Below are 18,383 nucleotides of genomic sequence, written 5' to 3'. Positions count from 1 at the left end.
CTTCGCTGCCCCAGCCTGCCTAGCCTTCTGCTGACTTCAACAGCCAAACTGCCCCCAGAGATCCAGACAATGTGCTAACTGTATGGGAAAGTCTGTGCAGATTAAAAAAAAACACATTCACACATAAACTCAAGCAAGTGAGGGGTAAAGGGGAGGTCAACAGAGGAAAGATGACATGCGATCAGAAAATGTCCCATGGGATATAAGCAAAAAAAAAAAAAAAAGCCTGTTTTGTAGAAGCAATCACGGTCATGAAAGAAAAACAAAACATGTTTTTTTTTGGGCAAAAAATACAGTATATGTTGCGGAGTAATAGACCACATAACTACATATTCTCCCTTTGATGGAATTTGTTTCAAGAAGGTGGTGGAAAGGTCAGACACATCATTACTTGCACATTACTTATTTCAGCCGGCCCATGAGCTTTCCACCTATTTACAGCATGTCACGATTACTACTGTTCATTGATCTCTGCTTTTCATCCATCCATCCAGGCCATATTTCATTAAAGCAAGGAGGATGTAAGAGAAATGTTAGGCTTTGATCTAAACTTCCCATATACTCTATTCCAGTAGGTGGTAGATTTTTTTTTTTAATCGCAACTCCACAACACATTTCCGAATGGCTGTGATTTCCCCTCATAGCCTATTTCAATTTCTGTAAACATTGCCATGTTCGACATGGTAAATAAACCGTGTCATATTTATTTCTTCTTCTGTGTTTTCTATTATTTCCTGCTTGGAATAGTTTTCTGGACGGATGCCCTCCTTGACTCCACCCCTCCCAATTCATCGTGCCATGCAACCAAAACTAAATTGGGCTTAAACTGGCCCTGGGGAACATAGGTGGGATCAGAGTCCCTGGTTGGTTTCCCAAACAAGTGTTAACTTGACCTAACTTGACCTAATTTTGAGCATTCTTACACAAATACAGCTGCCATTCGGCAAGTGGAAAACTGCGGGCTGTGCATATCACCCCTGGGCCTTCAGTAGTGCAACATCTGAATCAATCCAAGCTGCAACTGTAAATAAAGTGTGGTGTGATTTACTCGAGAGTCCCAGTAGCCAGGAAATAACATATGAAGGAAGAAATAAATACTGTCATTAAAGTGTTCGAGTTTTTACCATGAACGTGTGGATTCATAATATGGGGTCAGAAGTCATTCTTTAACACTGCAGAGAAGATTGAACATTTCTTAATGATATCCATTTTTTTTCTTGAAAAGTACGTCTTGAAAATGGCTATACCAGTAAATCTGCAACCAAATCCATTTCTTGTCCTCTTTCAGCTATTATGGGTTGACAAAAGCACAATTATATCAACAATGCAATTTATTAGATTATGCAGCTTGCTCTGATACAGTGTGCTAGCTCTTGCCAGTCTGCTCTTGTCACTAGGTCAAGTGATACTGTGATTGACTGGTGACGAGCCAATCATAGTTTGCGACAACTCTGACGTTACCCAGGCCTGTGAGCATGCCCTGCGCGTCACCAACTCAAAATCTGATTGGTTAAAGGAACAGGCATTAGTTAAAGCAGCAGAGTCATCTGCACCGCATGTAATGCGACAGGGCCTGCGGAACTGATTGTGAAGGTGTCCAGGTAGATTTCTCATCTTGGTAACAAATGATGGCTGAAATGTGATTGGTTGAATGCTTAAATATGTAAATACAGCACAATAGGGGAAAAGAAATGAAAGGAATCTGAAAAGCATTTCGGAAATTATTTAATAATAATGTATGGGCAAAATATAATTATTCAGTCGTTGATTCAGATATTTTTAGGGCAGTAAAGAAGGCCTTGCATGCCCTGATGGCCCACCACTGGGAAAACGTTTCTACTACATAAACAGGACAAATATTAGTTTTATCAGTTCACATGGCAAGAGAGTGAGAGGTCAACAAGACACATAAATTATAGCATGCACAGAGAGAAAATGAAATCATCATCCTGCAGACTTAGCTATTCTTCATTCATCACTTCAGTCATGGATTTTTTTATTTATTTATTTTCTTGAACCATGTGTGCACAGCACTGAAGCCTATCCCAGCAGATTTTGGTCCAGCCGTGGTAACCCATTCAAATTTTTAAAATCATGGGTCCACATAACTATTGGGATTGTTGTTGTTTATGTTTTTGTTGCCTCCTTTTCCTTGATATTTTTGGGAGGATGGAGCCCAATGGAAAGTGAGCAATATATCACTAATTTCCAATGATTATTTAATAAGAAAACAAGTGTTCCTGAAGTATGTAACGAAGGAACCAAATATTCCACGACCATGATTGGGCCTTTGGTGGTTTTGGTATTCTTGGTTTTAAATATATATATATATTCTTTGGCCGGGAACTTCTTGGTGTCTACCTCAGCGTGAAGCACTTCCGGCACTTCATCGAGGGTGGACGCGTCATCATATATAATCATCATCTATACCGACCACAAGCCACTCCTCTCCGCCATCAGAATCAGAATCAGAATCAGAATCATCTTTATTGCCAAGTATGTAGAACACACAAGGAATTTGTTTCCGGTAGAACACGCTGCACTAGTATCGTTGTCAAAAAAACTGCTAAGTGGCACTATACAGTTCCATTTTGGCTACTGTTGAAAGAGTTCAAAGAGTTAATGGCTTGGGGGAAGAAGCTGTTTAAATGTCTGCTGGATTTGGTGCGCATGGATCGGTAGCGCCTGCCTGAGGGGAGTAGCTGGAAAAGGTGGCGGGCAGGGTGCGGAGGTTCCAGTAGGATTTTCCGCGCCCTAGTTTGGATTCTTGCAGTGTGCAAGTCCTCGAGAGTGGGTAGGGCGGTGCCAATGATTTTTTCCGCCGTCCTAACTGTCCGTTGAAGTCGGATTTTGTCCATTTTTGTGGCGGCCCCGAACCAAACGGTGATGGAAGAACACAGGATGGATTCGATGACAGCCGTGTAGAAATGTTGCAGCACCTCCTGTGGCAGGCCATGCTTCTTTAGCAGCCTCAGGAAGTACATTCTCTGTTGGGCCTTTTTCAGGATAGAGTTGGTGTTGACCTCCCACTTCATGTCCTGGGAGACTGTGATTCCCAGGAACTTGAAGGTCTCAACGGTTGACACCAGGCAGTTGGATAGTGTGAGGGGTAGCTGTGGTGATGGATGTTTCCTGAAGTCCACCATCATCTCAACTGTCTTGAGCGTGTTCAGCTCCAGGTTGTGACGGCTGCACCAGAGCTCCAGCCGCTCCACTTGTTGTCGGTACGCAGACTCGTCGCCGTCTTTGATGAGACCGATGACCGTGGTGTCGTCTGCGAACTTTATGAATTTGACAGCTGGGTGCGTTGAGGCGCAGTCGTTCGTGTAGAGAGAGAAGAGCAATGGAGAGAGGACGCATCCCTGCTGAGGGTCCACTGGCAGATCGTGGGGGACACACCAAGCTGGAGAAGTTTGGGCATGAGGAGTTCTGGGATGATGGTATTGAACGCAGAGCTGTAGTCCACAAACAGGATCCTTGCGTAGGTTCCTGTGTTGTCAAGGTGGTCGAGGATGTGATGCAGTCCAATGTTGACTGCATGCCCTCGGCATCGACGAAGTACCTGGAGCGAGAAGTTCGGCACTTGGACTACCTCTCGCAATTTGACCTTGAGTTTCGCCACGTCCAGGGGGCTCAGAACGAGGTCGCAGACGCCCTTTCTCGAGTTGAGATCAACGCGATCCAGTTTCCCGACGGTCTTGACTACGATGAGATGGCAGCAGCCCAGGTACGAGAAGGTCTGGCCGACCATGCCAACGACTCCAACATCATCGCAGTCCCTCTCCATAACTCTGGCTGCACAATCCTGTGCGTCCAGTCCGACGGCGTCCCGCGACCACTGGTTCCCGACTCCTTCCGGCGAAAGGTGTTCGACTCTCTGCACAGTCTCTCTCATCCTGGAATTCGTGGCACGACCAAGATGCTGGCGAAAAGGTTTTCCTGGAGGGGGCTGCAAAGAGACGTGCGAGATTGGGTGCGCGGCTGTCTACGATGCCAACGCTCAAAGATCCAGCGCCATACGAAGTCACCCGTGGGAATTTTTGACACGCCGGACGCCCGGTTCAGTCACGTCCACATAGATCTTGTCGGACCCCTTTCCCTCTCCCGTGGTTTTCGGTACTTGTTGACTTGCGTTGAACGCTTCACCCGGTGGTGCGAAGTCCTTCCCTTGTCCGACGGCGGGTCCGAAGCTGTTGTCGGTGCCTTCCTCCAACATTGGGTCGCCCGCTTTGGTTCACCGAAGACCATCACCACTGATCGGGGAGCCCAGTTCGAGTCTGCACTATTTGGCAAGCTGTGCAATTTTCTGGGATGTGAACGAAACCGGACGACTGCCTACCACCCATCTGGAACGCCTCCATCGCCAACTGACGGCCTCCCTAATGTCTGCCGCCAATGCCGAACACTGGGTGGATAACCTGCCTCTGGTGTTGCTGGGCATCCGTTCCGCGCTAAAGCCCGACATCAACTCGACTCCAGCGGAGCTGGTATATGGCACCAGTTTACGCCTGCCTGGTGAGCTGCTCAACCCGACCGACCCTACGACCGCTGACGTCAATGATCTGCTCACCCGCCTTCGGCAGTTTGCGCTGGCTCTGCGGCCCCAGTCACCACGAACATCGTACCAGCCGACTCCTAACATGTACGCATGCCTTCCTGCGGTATGATCGGGTGCGTAAGCCCCTCCAGCCCCCTTACGATGGCCCGTATCCGTCCTCTCCCGTGGTGAGAAGAGGTTCTGGATTCAAATCAACGGCCGCGAGGATACAGTCTCCATCGACTCAAACCGGCAGTCGTAGAGCCCACGTTGCCGTGCTCCCAAACACCGACGTCGGCCACCCCACCAACAACGCCCCCCCATGTCCGCTGATAGACCTTCTTCGTGCCTGGCCTATCCGTGTGGCCGAACGACCCGGAGCGCCAGACGTGTGCATTTCCCAGAACGTCTCACCTCCTACCGGCTCTTCTGAGTGCGTCCAGCTCGTTTTTTTCCTGCGTCGCCTTCCCCGACTTCAGATCCAGGAGGGGAGCCCTGTGGCGTCACCGGTGCGCACCGCCGCTTTAATGTCTTTCAATTCCTTGATCTCCTTGATGTGCGTCTCACGCTGACGCATATCACACGCTTGAAAATGGTATAAAAGCAGCTGTCGTGGGACAGAGAGACTCAGACTCATCTCGGACTCAGACCCGGACTGACACACCGCTCGCAGAGACCTGCTCAGCATCGCACGGAGTTTCACAGCACGACTTGCTCGACTCCACACCGCGATCAAGCTCTGCGCGTCACCTGCCTGGGAGATCTGACAACGAACCCACTTACAAATAAAAAGAACCACCAAACTCTTTATGTACATCTATTTGTAAAGAAATTAAAAGTTTATGCTCTCTCCGTTTGAATTGTCAATGTGTAGAGCAAATGTTAGTCACAACACAATTAAAAATGATACATATTCTATTGAAGATTTACAGGTCGAGTTAACTCATCAACTGTGCCAGCTTCTGCATGAACTGGGAGCTCTATAAAGCATAGCACTGTTTTTATTTTTATTCATCAGATAAACCACAGTCTTTTGTTTGATCTCTGCTCGTTTCTGTCATAATATCTCTTGCAATTCCACTGAACTAAGACAATTACCTAAAAATAGGGAGAATCCAAATGCGATGTCTTCCCATTTCAGCAATGTTGTTAGTTCATTCACAAGACAGTTTGACTGACAGGCAGTCAAGGATGAGCCAAGTGAACCAAAATGTCTTGTACTAATACAGAGCATTCGGGAAGTAGTCCCAGGACCTCCAAAATTTGACATGTTACGGCCTCAAGCCAAAATGGAAAAAAAAAAATATTTTCCCCAAAAAAATTCACACACAACTCCCCCGAATAATCTGCTTTTGCAAATGTATTAATGCACATAATTAATTATTAATAGGACAAAATAACACAAAAATATGACATGGAGCTAGTGTAAATGAGTATTGACAGCCTTTTCCCCAAAGCTCAAAATGTCAAAGTCATCATGTTTCAATTGATCACCTTTGAGCAGGTCTGAAAACCCATCTGTAAAAAAAATGTTTATTGGACATGATTTGGAAACACACACACCTGTCAAAGGTTGTACAGGTCATAATGTTTGTCAGACCAAAAGCCAAGTTTAAAGTCAGAAGAAAATGAAGGTGAATCTTGAGGAACAATTTTGGAGAAGAGTGCAGTAAAAAATCTGCTGCTGTGAAGGTTGCAATGACCACAGTGACATCAATCATCGGTAAATGGACGTTCTGACCCTACAGGACTCTCCCTTGAACTAGTCATCTGTCTGATTCAAATTTGATTAAAAATCTGAATAGTCTCTCAGAAAAAAGGCTGTTGTACACCCCGGAAACATATTTTTCCAAACAAAGAAAGAGCTTATGAAATTATCCGAGCAACACAATAAATATATACGTACGTACATTCTTGACTGACTAGCATGATTCAAAAAGTGTTCATATGTCCATCCTTCTATTTTGTGGAGATGTGGCCTTCAAATGAAAAGGTTTGAACAACCCTGGCTTAATTGGTCACAAGAATATCCGTAAATGACACAGGAAAGTAAAGTTGAATGTTGCTTTGTCTTTTATTTCTCTTGCTCAGCGTGCATAGTTTCTGTAAATACCAAATAAATTATCCTGTTGATAAACATAAATGGATATTCTAATTCACATGGTCCATCGGTCCATTGGTCACAAGATTGTTATCTGGCCTCAGGTGTGATGGAGCAGGCCGACATGTAAAACATCCGGGATACTGGCCCTCGAGAATCCTAGTTGCTTAGCATTGGCTTTGGCAACAATGCAATGCATGCCTGCGCAAACCATCAATAATAATACATGTTGTCATAGCATCCACAACAATGGCAGCACGAACAGTTGGAGCATGAGAGGGATTCCAGTTTTTGTGTGTGTGCGTGTCTGTGTGTTTGTTGTGTGTATTTTGCGTGTGTGTGTGTATGTTAGCATGTGTATGTGTTTTGTGTTGAATGTTGACTGCACCTGCTCTAGGGTTTTCCTAACAATGTGTTGTAGACATATAGAACTGATACTTTCGGAAATTACAGAGATGAGGGTATGTGTGATGAATGTAGCCACAAGTGGGCACAAGCCAGTGTCTTATTGTGCCGATCCCAAGCCCGTATAAATACAGAGGGTTGTGTCAGGAAGGGCATCCGACGTAAAAATTTTTGCCAAAACAAATATGCGAATCAAACCTATGAATCCCATACCGGATCGGTCGAGGCCCGGGTTAACAACGGCCACTATTGGTACTGTTGACCTTCAGGGTGCCAGTGGAAAATGGACTACTGTTGGTGGAAGAAGGAGAGGAGGGACGTGTGCCCGGGGGAAAAGAGAGAAATGGAACTCCAAGAGTATAGAACTAAGAGTAGGAACTTTGAATGTAGGAACAATGACAGGTAAAGGTCGAGAGCTGGTTGACATGATGCAGAGAAGGAAGGTAGACATACTGTGTATCCAGGAGTCCAGGTGGAAAGGGAGCAAGGCTAGAAGCTTAGGGTCAGGGTTTAAGTTGTTCTATCATGGTGAAGACAGAAAGAGAAATGGAGTTGGGGTTATCTTAAAAGTGGAGTTTGTTAGGAATGTCTTAGAAGTAAAAAGAGTATCAGTTAGAATGATGAGTCTGAAGCTAGAAATTGAAGGCGTGATGTTCAATGTTGTTTGTGGGTATGCCCCACAAGTAGGATGTGAGATGGCGGAGAAGGAGACATTTTGGTTGGAGTTTGATGAAGTCATACAGAACATCCCGAGAAGTGAGAGGGTTGTAATTGGTGGAGACTTCAATGGACATGTTGGCGCAGGAAACAAAGATGATGAGGATGTGATGGGCAGGTTTGGACTCCAGATGAGGAACGCTGAAGGACAGATGGTGGTTGACTTTGCTAAGAGAATGGAAATGGCTATTGTGAATACTTTGTTTCAGAAGAGACAGGAACATAGGGTGACCTACAAGAGTGGAGGCAGAAGTACACAGGTAGACTACATTTTGTGTCAACGGCGCCACCTAAAGGAAATCAGTGACTGCAAAGTAGTGGTTGGTGAGAGTGTAGCCAGACAGCATAGGTTGGTGGTGTGTAGGATGACGCTGGCAGTGAGGAAGATGAAGAAACCAAAGGCTGAAGTGAGGACAAAATGGTGGAAGTTGAAAAAGGAAGAGTGTTGCATAACATTTAGGAAGGAGGTAAGACAAGCACTGGGTGGGCAAGAGGTCCTTCCAGATGACTGGCAAACTACAGCAAACATAATCAGAGACACAGGTCGGAAAGTACTTGGTGTATCGAGTGGAAGAAAGGTAGATAAGGAGACTTGGTGGTGGAATGGGGAGGTGCAGGAGTGTATACAGAGAAAGAGGTTAGCGAAGAAGACGTGGGACACTGAGAGGACAGACGAGAGTAGACAGCAGTACAAGGAGATGCAGCGCACGGTTAAAGTAAAGGTGGCAAAGGCCAAACAAGAGGCCTATGATGACTTGTATGCTCGGCTAGACAGCAAGGAAGGTGAGACTGATCTTTACAGACTGGCGAGACAGAGAGACAAAGACGGTAAGGACCTGCAGCGGCTTCGGGTGATTAAGGATAGAAATGGCAATGTATTAACAGGTGCCAGTAGTGTGATGGCAAGATGGAAAGAGTACTTTGAAGAATTGATGAATGAGGAAAATGAGAAGGAACAAAGAGTAGAAGACGTGACTGTTGTGGAACAAGACATAGCAAGCATTAGCAAGGATGAAGTGAGGAGGGAGCTGAAGAGGATGAAGGGGGAAAGGCACTCGGGCCTGATGATTTACCAATCGAGGTATGGAAGTGTCTTGGAGAGGTGGCGGTGGTGTTCCTGACTGGGTTATTCAACAAGATCTTAGATGGTGAAAAGATGCCTGAATAATGGAGACAAAGTGTACTCGTGCCCATTTTTAAGAACAAAGGAGATGTGCAGAGTTGTACTAACTACAGAGGAATAAAGTTGATGAGCCATACAATGAAACTCTGGGAAAGAGTAGTTGAAGCAAGACTAAGAGCAGAAGTGAACCTTTGTGAGCAACAGTATGGTTTCATGCCAAAAAAGAGTATGACAGATGCAGTGTTTGCTTTGAGAATGCTGATAGAGAAGTACAGAGAAGGTCAGAAGGAATTGCATTGTGTCTTTGTAGATCTGGAGAAAGCGTATGACAGGGTGCCCAGAGAAGAGCTGTGGCATTGCATGAGGAAGTCTGGAGTGACGGAAAAGTATGTCAGAGCGGTGCAAGGCATGTATCATGACTGTAAGATAGTTGTGAGGTGCGCTGTCGGTATGACTGAGGAATTCAAGGTGGAAGTGGGACTCCACCAGGGGTCCGCTCTGAGCCCCTTCTTATTTGCTATGGTGATGGACAGGCTGACAGATGATTAGACAAGAATCTCCTTGGACCATGATGTTTGCAGATGACATTGTGATCTGTAGCGAGAACAGGGAACAGGTGGCAGAGAAACTAGAGATGTGGAGATATGCCCTGGAAAGGAGAGGAATGAAGATCAGTCGCAGCAAGACAGAATATATGTGTGTGAATGAGAGGGATCCAAGTGCAAGAGTGATGCTACAGGGGGAAGAGATAAAGAAGGTGGAGGATTTTAAGTATGTGGGGTCAACTGTCCAGAGCAATGGAGAGTGTGGAAAAGAGGTGAAGAAGCGTGTCCAGGCAGGCTGGAGCGGCTGGAGAAAAATGCCAGGTGTGATGTGCGATAGAAGGGTTTCATCTAGGATGAAAGGAAAAGTGTATAAAACAGTGGTCAGACCAGCCATGATGTTTGGACTGGAGACAGTGCCACTGAAGAAAAGACAGGAAGCAGAGCTGGAGGTAGCAGAGCTGAAGATGTTGAGGTTTTCTTTGGGAGTGACCAGGTTGGATAGGATCAGGAATGAGTACATTACAGGGACAACTCATATTAGAGATGTTGGAGAGAAAGTCAGAGAGGCCAGACTGAGATGGTTTTGACATGTCCTGAGGAGTGAGAGAGACTATATTGGGAAAAGGATGCTGAGCCTCGAACTGCCAGGCAGGAGACCGAGAGGAAGACCGAAGAGGAGGTTTATGGATGTGGTCAAAGAGGACATGAAGGTAGCTGGTGTGAGGGAAGAGGATGCTCAAAACCGGGATAGATGGAGGACATTGATTCGCTGTGGCGACCCCTGAGGGGAAAAGCCGAAAGGAAAAGAAGAAGAAGAAGGGTATGTGTGATGAAAGGGGAAATCGACCCCTGGCAAAACTGTCTATGTGAAGTGTATGACGATTGCTACAGACGGACATGATTTTATACTACTTGATGCAAGAACCCACACGGTATTTCATTGAATCACACATGCATAAAGTGGACTCTGCCATTGTTTTTTTTCTTTCTTTTTTCCCTTTTTCTTTCAAGCTGAGTTCAGTTGTCAAGAATATCCCTGAGGGATGTATTAAGGTTTGTTTGAACAACCATGTTGAGATGAAAAAGAAAAGCACAATTCTAAAAAGAGGGCACAGCAACGGGGGAGAGCAATTCCGCCACACACAGAGGTAATTTATTGTATTTGGAAAAAGATAAAGATATCAAGGTTGATGGATTTTCATAAATATTGAGGAAATTAAACAGGGTACACGGTCAACATGTATTTTGGGAACATGGAATCAAACAAACATTAGCATGGCATTTTTTTCTGATTAAAAACGCAAGAGCGGGCCTGCACGTTTTACATAGCCATGACTGATGAAATAGTCCGAATTCAGGATCAATATCTAATTTGGCCACTTCTCTGCCAGCAGTTCACTAAGGTACATCCCCACTAAGTAAGAACGGACAAATTCCGTCAGTCTCATGGTGATTAAGAACATGCATGCATTTTTTGTGCAAAAAAATAAATAAAACAATTCAAACAAATATATGATACAATTTTTATTATATCTGGCCTGTGTTATATGTTGTTATATGTTGACAGTTATTGACGAAAATACCCTTTCAGCTACTCTTATGGTCTCTCGAATTACATTTCTTCAAGCAACATAATAAAGAGGACAAGTAATATTTTCTTCTTCAGCATCAGGAATGAGAGAAAAAAAAACATGCTTACCTTGAAAGACGATGTGGTGATAATCTGCTTCGGAATTCACATGATACAGTATATTGTGATTGAAGAGGTTACTAGTTGAAAATCTCTCAGAGTCTGTCGTTCCTAGAAAGTGGAGGGAAAAATTGGCAATTTAGAAGTCTGGAGTACTTTGAAATGCTTGGAAGTGTCGTCAGCAGTTTGATATCTTGTTTGGCTTCTAACTTGCAACTGAAGAGCAGTTATTGTTCAATGAGCTAGTGGATATTGAGAGCAAATATTTTGAAATGTAGCAAAACCTCACAAAATGCGGATGTCAATCAGTGGAACATTGGTTGCCATTGATCTGACATTCCTCCTTCAAACTTCCTTTACACTGTTTGACCTGTCTGCATCTACATTCTCTTTATGCTTGGATTTCCTGTCCCTGTTTGCCCTCTCTGTGTCTGGCTTTGAGCCTGGATATTTGCTCTTTCCTTTCAGCTTTTCGCCTTCAAAGCATTGAGGACACTGGCGCAACAAAGAATGCTTCTATACTAGCTGATCTGGCAGGGTGAATGGAAGGATGGGTTAAAATATTTGAGCTCATTCACTCACAGAGAAGGAAGCTGAGCCAGATGTAAGTTAAGGTATCAAAATGTAAGCAAAGAAAAACGTGAGGAAGAGTATCAGGGATTATATCAGCTATTGGAACAACCGTTGGAATTGGGAAACAGAAGAGAAGTATCAGAACATGGTTCTCACCATAGAGTCTATAAGTCCTCCACTATCCCTAATAATTTCCTGACTATAAGCCGCTACCTTTGTGACACTCTTTCAACTCTGCGTCTTATTTAATGACGTGACCTGTAGAAAGAGTTTTCCTAGGAACGCCAGGAAGTGCCCGATCAGAAATTTTAACAGTGAGATGCTATCGTGTGTCACAATGAAACCATCTGGGCATTAGAGGGTGGATTTCACCCTTGTTTTGAGATGAACTTCAATCCATAAACTCTGTGGCTGAGTCTATGATACCATTAAAATACACCATTAATTGGGGGTGCGGCATATAAACGGGAAAGTATCGTAATTTAAAGTGCATGATGGCTGAATGAAATTGCTCTCTGAAACATCAATAACAATATCCAAAGTGAACATCACAGACAAAATGTACAATTGTGATCAACTAATTTGACAGATAATTGGCCTGGATGATTACTAAGGCAATTATTTGGCATTTTGACATGATACAGTTATACAGTACTCTCTCTCTCTCTATCTTTCTCTCTCGGAATAAAGCTCGACTCAGAATTACTAGTCAAAGCATTATGAGCCTCTCAACAGTAGATAACCACAAGTGGCACCTCAGCTCGCTAATAATAGATCACTAGACGAGGGTGTTAATCATGAGAGGTTGCTAACAATAATCTCATCTCATCTCATTTTCCGTACCGCTTATTCCTCATTAGGGTCGCGGGGGTTGCTGGAGCCTATCTCAGCTGTCTTCGGGCACGAGGCGGGGGACAGCCTGAATTGGTTGCCAGCCAATTGCAGGGCACACAAAGACGTACAACAGTCACTCTCACACTCACACCTAAGGACAATTTGGAGTGGTCAATCTGCCTGCCATGCATGTTTTTGGAGTGTGGGAGGAAACCGGAGGACCCGGAGAAAACCCACGCGGGTCCGGGGAGAACATGCAAACTCCACACAGGGAGGCCGGACCGGGACGCGAACCGGTGACCTCTGCACTGTGAAGCCGGTGTGCTAACCACTCGACTACCGCCAACATAAATAAAGCCAAGCTTCCTTTAGGGTAACACTGGTTAGTTGACCATGGGGAGTCGTTTGGTCACATGCTAACATGCTAACAGAGACAATTTGAACCACTTGAAATGTAGTTGCTTGTAACACTGAGGGGGAAATAAAAAAGAAAGCAAGAAAAGTCAGTATGGTGGAGATAGCAGCAGCATGTCAGACACATCAGAAAGACGGAACACCCACAAAAGGAACCAGAGGCAAGACACCCACTTCTATAGCTATGTTAATGAAATGTTCATTTATCTGCTGGCTAGCAGCTCTGTTTAATTTAACTTTAGAAAACACACTGCTGTTATTCAGTGTCTGAAAGTCATGACAAAACGTTAGCGGACACCCGGGCAGACAACTCTGAAAAGTTGGCTGCCCGCCCATACACTTGCCTGCACCATTTTTTGAACTTGAAACACAACCAGACAACTAAAAAAAAAAAAAAAAAAAAAACATTTTTGCGAAGTATAAAGGATTTTGTTAAATTAAGGAAGAACCTACCACAAATGCTCACTTGCTTAATTTATGGTCATCCGTTGCTGAAGTTTTTGCTCCAATTGTCGTTTATCATGCCAGTGCCGAGTATGCACAATACATTTGCATACTCGGCACTGGCAGCCAATCAGAAGCCAGTTTCGTGCTCGGACTACACCTTGACTGAAAAATGTACTTGATAGTTTTGAAACCCGCTAAGAAAGAGGAGTCCACTTGCCTTGTAGTGGTTTGTGTGCAGCTTGATTGAATGAAACAAATGTTTGATTTGGAAAAAAATAGCTTTTTTGTCTTGAAGAAGTGGTTGGCCATCCGGGCTGAGATGGTTTTAAAGTTGTATGCCCTGGGCCACTGGGCACATGCTATTTCAAACACTGACATATTGCAAATCTGAAAAGTCAATTGTTGGAGTTTTTATTATTCAAATTTTGATGCAATTTTTCTTTTTTTTTCGTGAAAATAAAATCACTTATAAACCTTCCTGACTAATAATAATCACGATCAATCATGGACGTACGCACAGTATTCATTCAATCATGGGCATTGTGTTTTCATTCACGTTACAAAATGATGAACACATGTTTGTGAATTTGGTCGAAGGTGCTGTGGGTCACTAAATGTTTTGGACGATCAAGGGCAATTCTTTTTTGACACTCTCCTGGCAATTTAGTGAGAAAAAAGTAGGTTAAACTTTGTATTTCCTAAAAGGAGGTTAAAATGTTGGCATTATGCTTCGGGATGTAAATTCATGTTTGATGTGGGCCACATTATTGTTATGGTTTTTGGGAAACTGTATAAATGTTTCATGCCATTCACATATTAAATATACAGCGGATAACACATTGATGAATAACTAGTATTCATAATCTGAAGTCAAGAAGAATGGGTTGTATTGTGAATTATACTGCATATGACAATTTGAAATTATGGTTCAGACTTGAGCAAGCAGCATGAAACTTGGCAGGCTTGATTTGCTTTTTTGGGCCACATAAAATGATGTGGCGAACAAGACCTAGCCCCTGAGCTTTGACTTTGACACCTGTAGTGTAAAAGCATTTTGGTGGATTTGATCGATGTGATGGCTGCCACATTCGATGCTCCAGAAATGTTTTGTGCTGGGTGTCATCATATTTAATGTATAAGTATGAAAACATTGCGGGAAAGTCCTTCTGGGTTATTGCAGAAATCAATTAATTGAATAAATTATTACATATTTTAATATCACACCACCTTCTTGTAATCCAAAAAGTTGCTTGCTAGCGCGACACCAAAGATTTATTTTCATGTCTTGTCCGGCATGCCAGTGCTCAAACTCCATGTGTCGCTGTGTTGCTGTGTGGTCAGCAATGAAGTGCACTCAATGCTTAACAGTTTAATTTAATTCCCAAAAGCTAGCTAAATTTTCCTCCACACACAGTTGGGATCATTTGCTGCTAAGTCAGCAACTTTGATGGCTTGGAAGAGGGAGGTTTTATTTAAATGGAATCATGCAGCGCTAACTGGTGTTCATGATATTGGATTAGCTCTGTTGCTCGGATTGGCGTAATCCGAGCATTTCACTCTTAAACCATGACCATCTGATTTCCACTCGATGTAAATGCAACACCAATGTAAAAGTTTGGTTATTATTGGTTTGTGTGGTTATACCAGGACACTGGAGAGACACTCGAGAATTGCATCGCGATTCCACTGTTCAACACTGTAAACCCGAACAGTACTACTGACTTAAAGTCATTAAGGTCAGTCAACTCAAAAGCCGATTTTGTTTCAAAAACTCAAACGTTTTGAGTTTTTGAATGAGTCCTGCGTTTTTAATTTGCAGTAGATCAATACTTTTGAGTTAATGGCAATCGTTTACTCAAACATTTTGAGTTCACGGCAGGAAGCTGTGTGATGACGTCACTGCGTGCTCTCATTGGACGCCATTTGAATTCTCAACGGCTGAATCTGGCAGAGACCGACGGATGATTTCTTTTAAATTAGAGTGGAAAGACAAACAATCGTATTTAATATCAATGTCATCCACCGCTCGAGCCAAGGACTTCTCCTAATGTTACGAGCTCTTCTGTGGTAAGTACGAATTTTTCTTAAACGTCTCTTGTTTGTAGAAAGACACAGCAATGTTATTAAGAGAATTGTACCGCGCAGGTTTGTTTGGGTGGTGGTGGAGTAACAACTATCACGAGGTGATAAAAAGTTTTGTTTGTGTCGGCGAAGGTCTGAGAATAATCGTCAAATGGGTGTTAAATTAAGTTGTATATGAACTTCCAAAGTTATAAGGGTCACCCGAACGCCTGCAACGGCAGCAGGTTGGTGCTTTGAGTGAACTTTGTTTTAAACGGCAGCACAATAAATCATGCTAATTCAACGTGCAACAGTTGTGCTGCCGTTTTAAGAAGACACCAAGTAAATATAATGCTAGCCAAATGAAATATCACGCTGTACAATTGGTGTAGTTTTAAATGGTCATTCATGTGTAAACATACCATTTTTGAAATGTATTTTTGATACTGCAAACACCATTTTCAAACTGCAAACACCTGACTGGCTTGAAGGCATCATTAATCTGGTAAATTAGATTATGTATTCAATTTAAAAAGTAAACATGGATCAGGGTGTTTTATTAAATTAAATGATTACATTTGTTGTCCGTTTTTTCTATTCAACCTTTTAGCCCCAGGGTGGAAATTGAGTAACACCACCATTATCTAAGGTATGTTTACATTTTTATTAATGCTACATGATTAATTACCCGAATCATATTAAAAATAATACATGTATGTATTTTTTTATATTGAACAGTATTTTACCTAAACTTAATTCTCCATAGGTCTCAATAGGCCACTGTCTTGGGTTTGAGATGCCGAACACAAGTACTGCAATGTTAAGCTCCTGTCGCTTTCCCCAAATTAAAACTTGGCTTTTATCTCCTCTTGCTTTTGATAAAGAACAACATGATATACACGAGACGCAGTCTGGCCCTTCGTGCTCTCCATGCATATCTACGAGAAGATGACTCACAGTTCTTCAAAACATGCAATGTATGTATTGCCTGACTTAACACAAATGTCTATTGATGTATTTTGCAGTGGGAAGAGGATCCAGACATTGAAAACATTCCTGTCGCACTTCTCTCCGTGACAACTGACAACTAGTGCCATCTTGTTTAACCCCAACAGCATTTCTGTTGTGATAGAAGCTGGCATTATTGTGAGATGTCTCCCCAGGTTGGCTGATACACACCTCCTCTTGTTTGGTTTAATGTATGCACTGCATTTAGATTCTCCCAAAAAATTAATCCACACATTCACCTTCATTCAGAAAATACTGCTGTGTCTTGATGATAACAGACCACTCAAACCACGCCTGCTAAGTTTGAAAAATGTTTTGTTCCGCAATATTGAAGGCCTTCAATATTACGGAAGAAAGCAACACTGGATAAGTAATTTCATAGTTTTACCTTGCTTTGTATACCTAAACATTGATGTACTGTGTGTGACTGATTTTTTATTCATAATTTGATGTGTAAACCTGGATTTCACCAAAATTTCTTTTTTCATTTCATGAATACTGTTTGTTTTTAGTAAGTTTTACTTTGATTTGCACCTTATAACGAGTACATTGAAATGTATTCTCTTGTAATTATTCAAGTATATGCTTGTCAGAGAATTTATTTTTTAACAGAACAGCAGAGTATAATTTGGTTTTTTTTCTGTTTTGTTTTGTTGTGTTTATTTCACATCTTTATCACGATGTTGTGTTAATTACTAAAAAAGAACTGATCATGGGTTTATTTGTTGTTTTGGTACGTGGACATGCTGTGCATTTGATACTGTCATCATGAATGTTTTATCAAAGGTTGTTTTGGATTGGATTGGATTGGATTGGATTTGCCTTTATTAGTCTCACAGTGGAGACATTTACATCTCACACCTTAATAAAAAACCTTAATAAAAAAATGTGCACTAAAACAGACATGTGAGGTGGGTTTTTGTTTTTAGACATAGAAGGCAAATGTAAGTACAGTATACATGAATATATTTTTTCATGTAACATAAATTTGAGTTGGTTACGCTTAAATATGAAACCTAATTTTAACTTAAAAATTAAGATAACAAGAAAACATTAGAGTAAACTGAAAGTACATATTTTAAGTTCATTCAAACTCATAACATTTATGTCCAAACAAACGCATTACATTTAAGTTCAGTCAAACTCATAAAATGTATTTCCACTACTCAAAAATTTTGAGTAAACTGTACTAACAAATTTTGACGTAATCAGTTGCCCTAAAAATTTTGAGTACTTTCAACTTGTTGGGTTTTACAGTGAAGTGCAATTAATTGTTAAAATGTCAAGAGGAAACACAACCAAGCATCACAAACAGAGAAAAAAAGTGCATATCAAAATACCCCACAACATATTTTAGCCTTGTTGCTGAACCTGTTTTCTTTTCATCTAAATAATTTCTAAAAAATTTTAAAAAAGTATGTTTGTTTTGTTTTATTTTTTTCTTTACTCTGTACTGTATTTTTTTTATTGTATTGTACGTCCTCAACAAATTTCATTTCACAGCAAAAAAGCATTCTAGCTGTCCGTAATAAAAATATTAAATACTTCATTTTATTGGTTAGAAGCATTTTACTCTGATTTGGAGTAGCAACCTTGAAAGAAAATCTGAACATCCTTGCATCAGTAAGGCTGATATCAATATAGTTGTGTGTGATTGTGTAAAATACGAAAGTAAGTGAACTTTATTTTCGACTAGTATTTGGAGGACACTCACAACAAAATAAGTGCCATTCCATCAACAGAAAACGATCTTTTATTATATAACATCAGGCATCTTATTTCACACCACACTGCACACATGTTCAATTTGCCTTGATACTGGAATTATGCATCAGAGGTTACAGCTGGTTTATTATTTAGTGTGGTCACAGCATAGGCAATGTGCACATACTCTGCACATATTCATGCTAGCAAAAGGGTGAGGGGTT

General features: G+C 42.2%; 1 protein-coding gene across 1 annotated transcript in view; it reads right to left on the bottom strand.

Annotated features, from left to right (window-relative positions):
• The window catches only part of lrfn5a (leucine rich repeat and fibronectin type III domain containing 5a), a 203,358-nt gene that overhangs the window by 90,406 nt on the left and 94,569 nt on the right, over nt 1-18,383 (bottom strand). Inside the window, exon 2 of the mRNA XM_089005199.1 lies at nt 11,128-11,229. The gene's annotated coding sequence lies outside the window, so the exon portion shown is untranslated. The remainder of the gene's footprint in view (nt 1-11,127; nt 11,230-18,383) is intronic.

Source organism: Hippocampus bargibanti, linkage group LG09, assembly GCF_051943395.1.
Source record: "Hippocampus bargibanti isolate YZ-2025 linkage group LG09, ASM5194339v1, whole genome shotgun sequence".
Classification (NCBI taxonomy): Eukaryota; Metazoa; Chordata; class Actinopteri; order Syngnathiformes; family Syngnathidae; genus Hippocampus; species Hippocampus bargibanti.
This window is presented reverse-complemented; position numbering and strand designations above follow the sequence as displayed.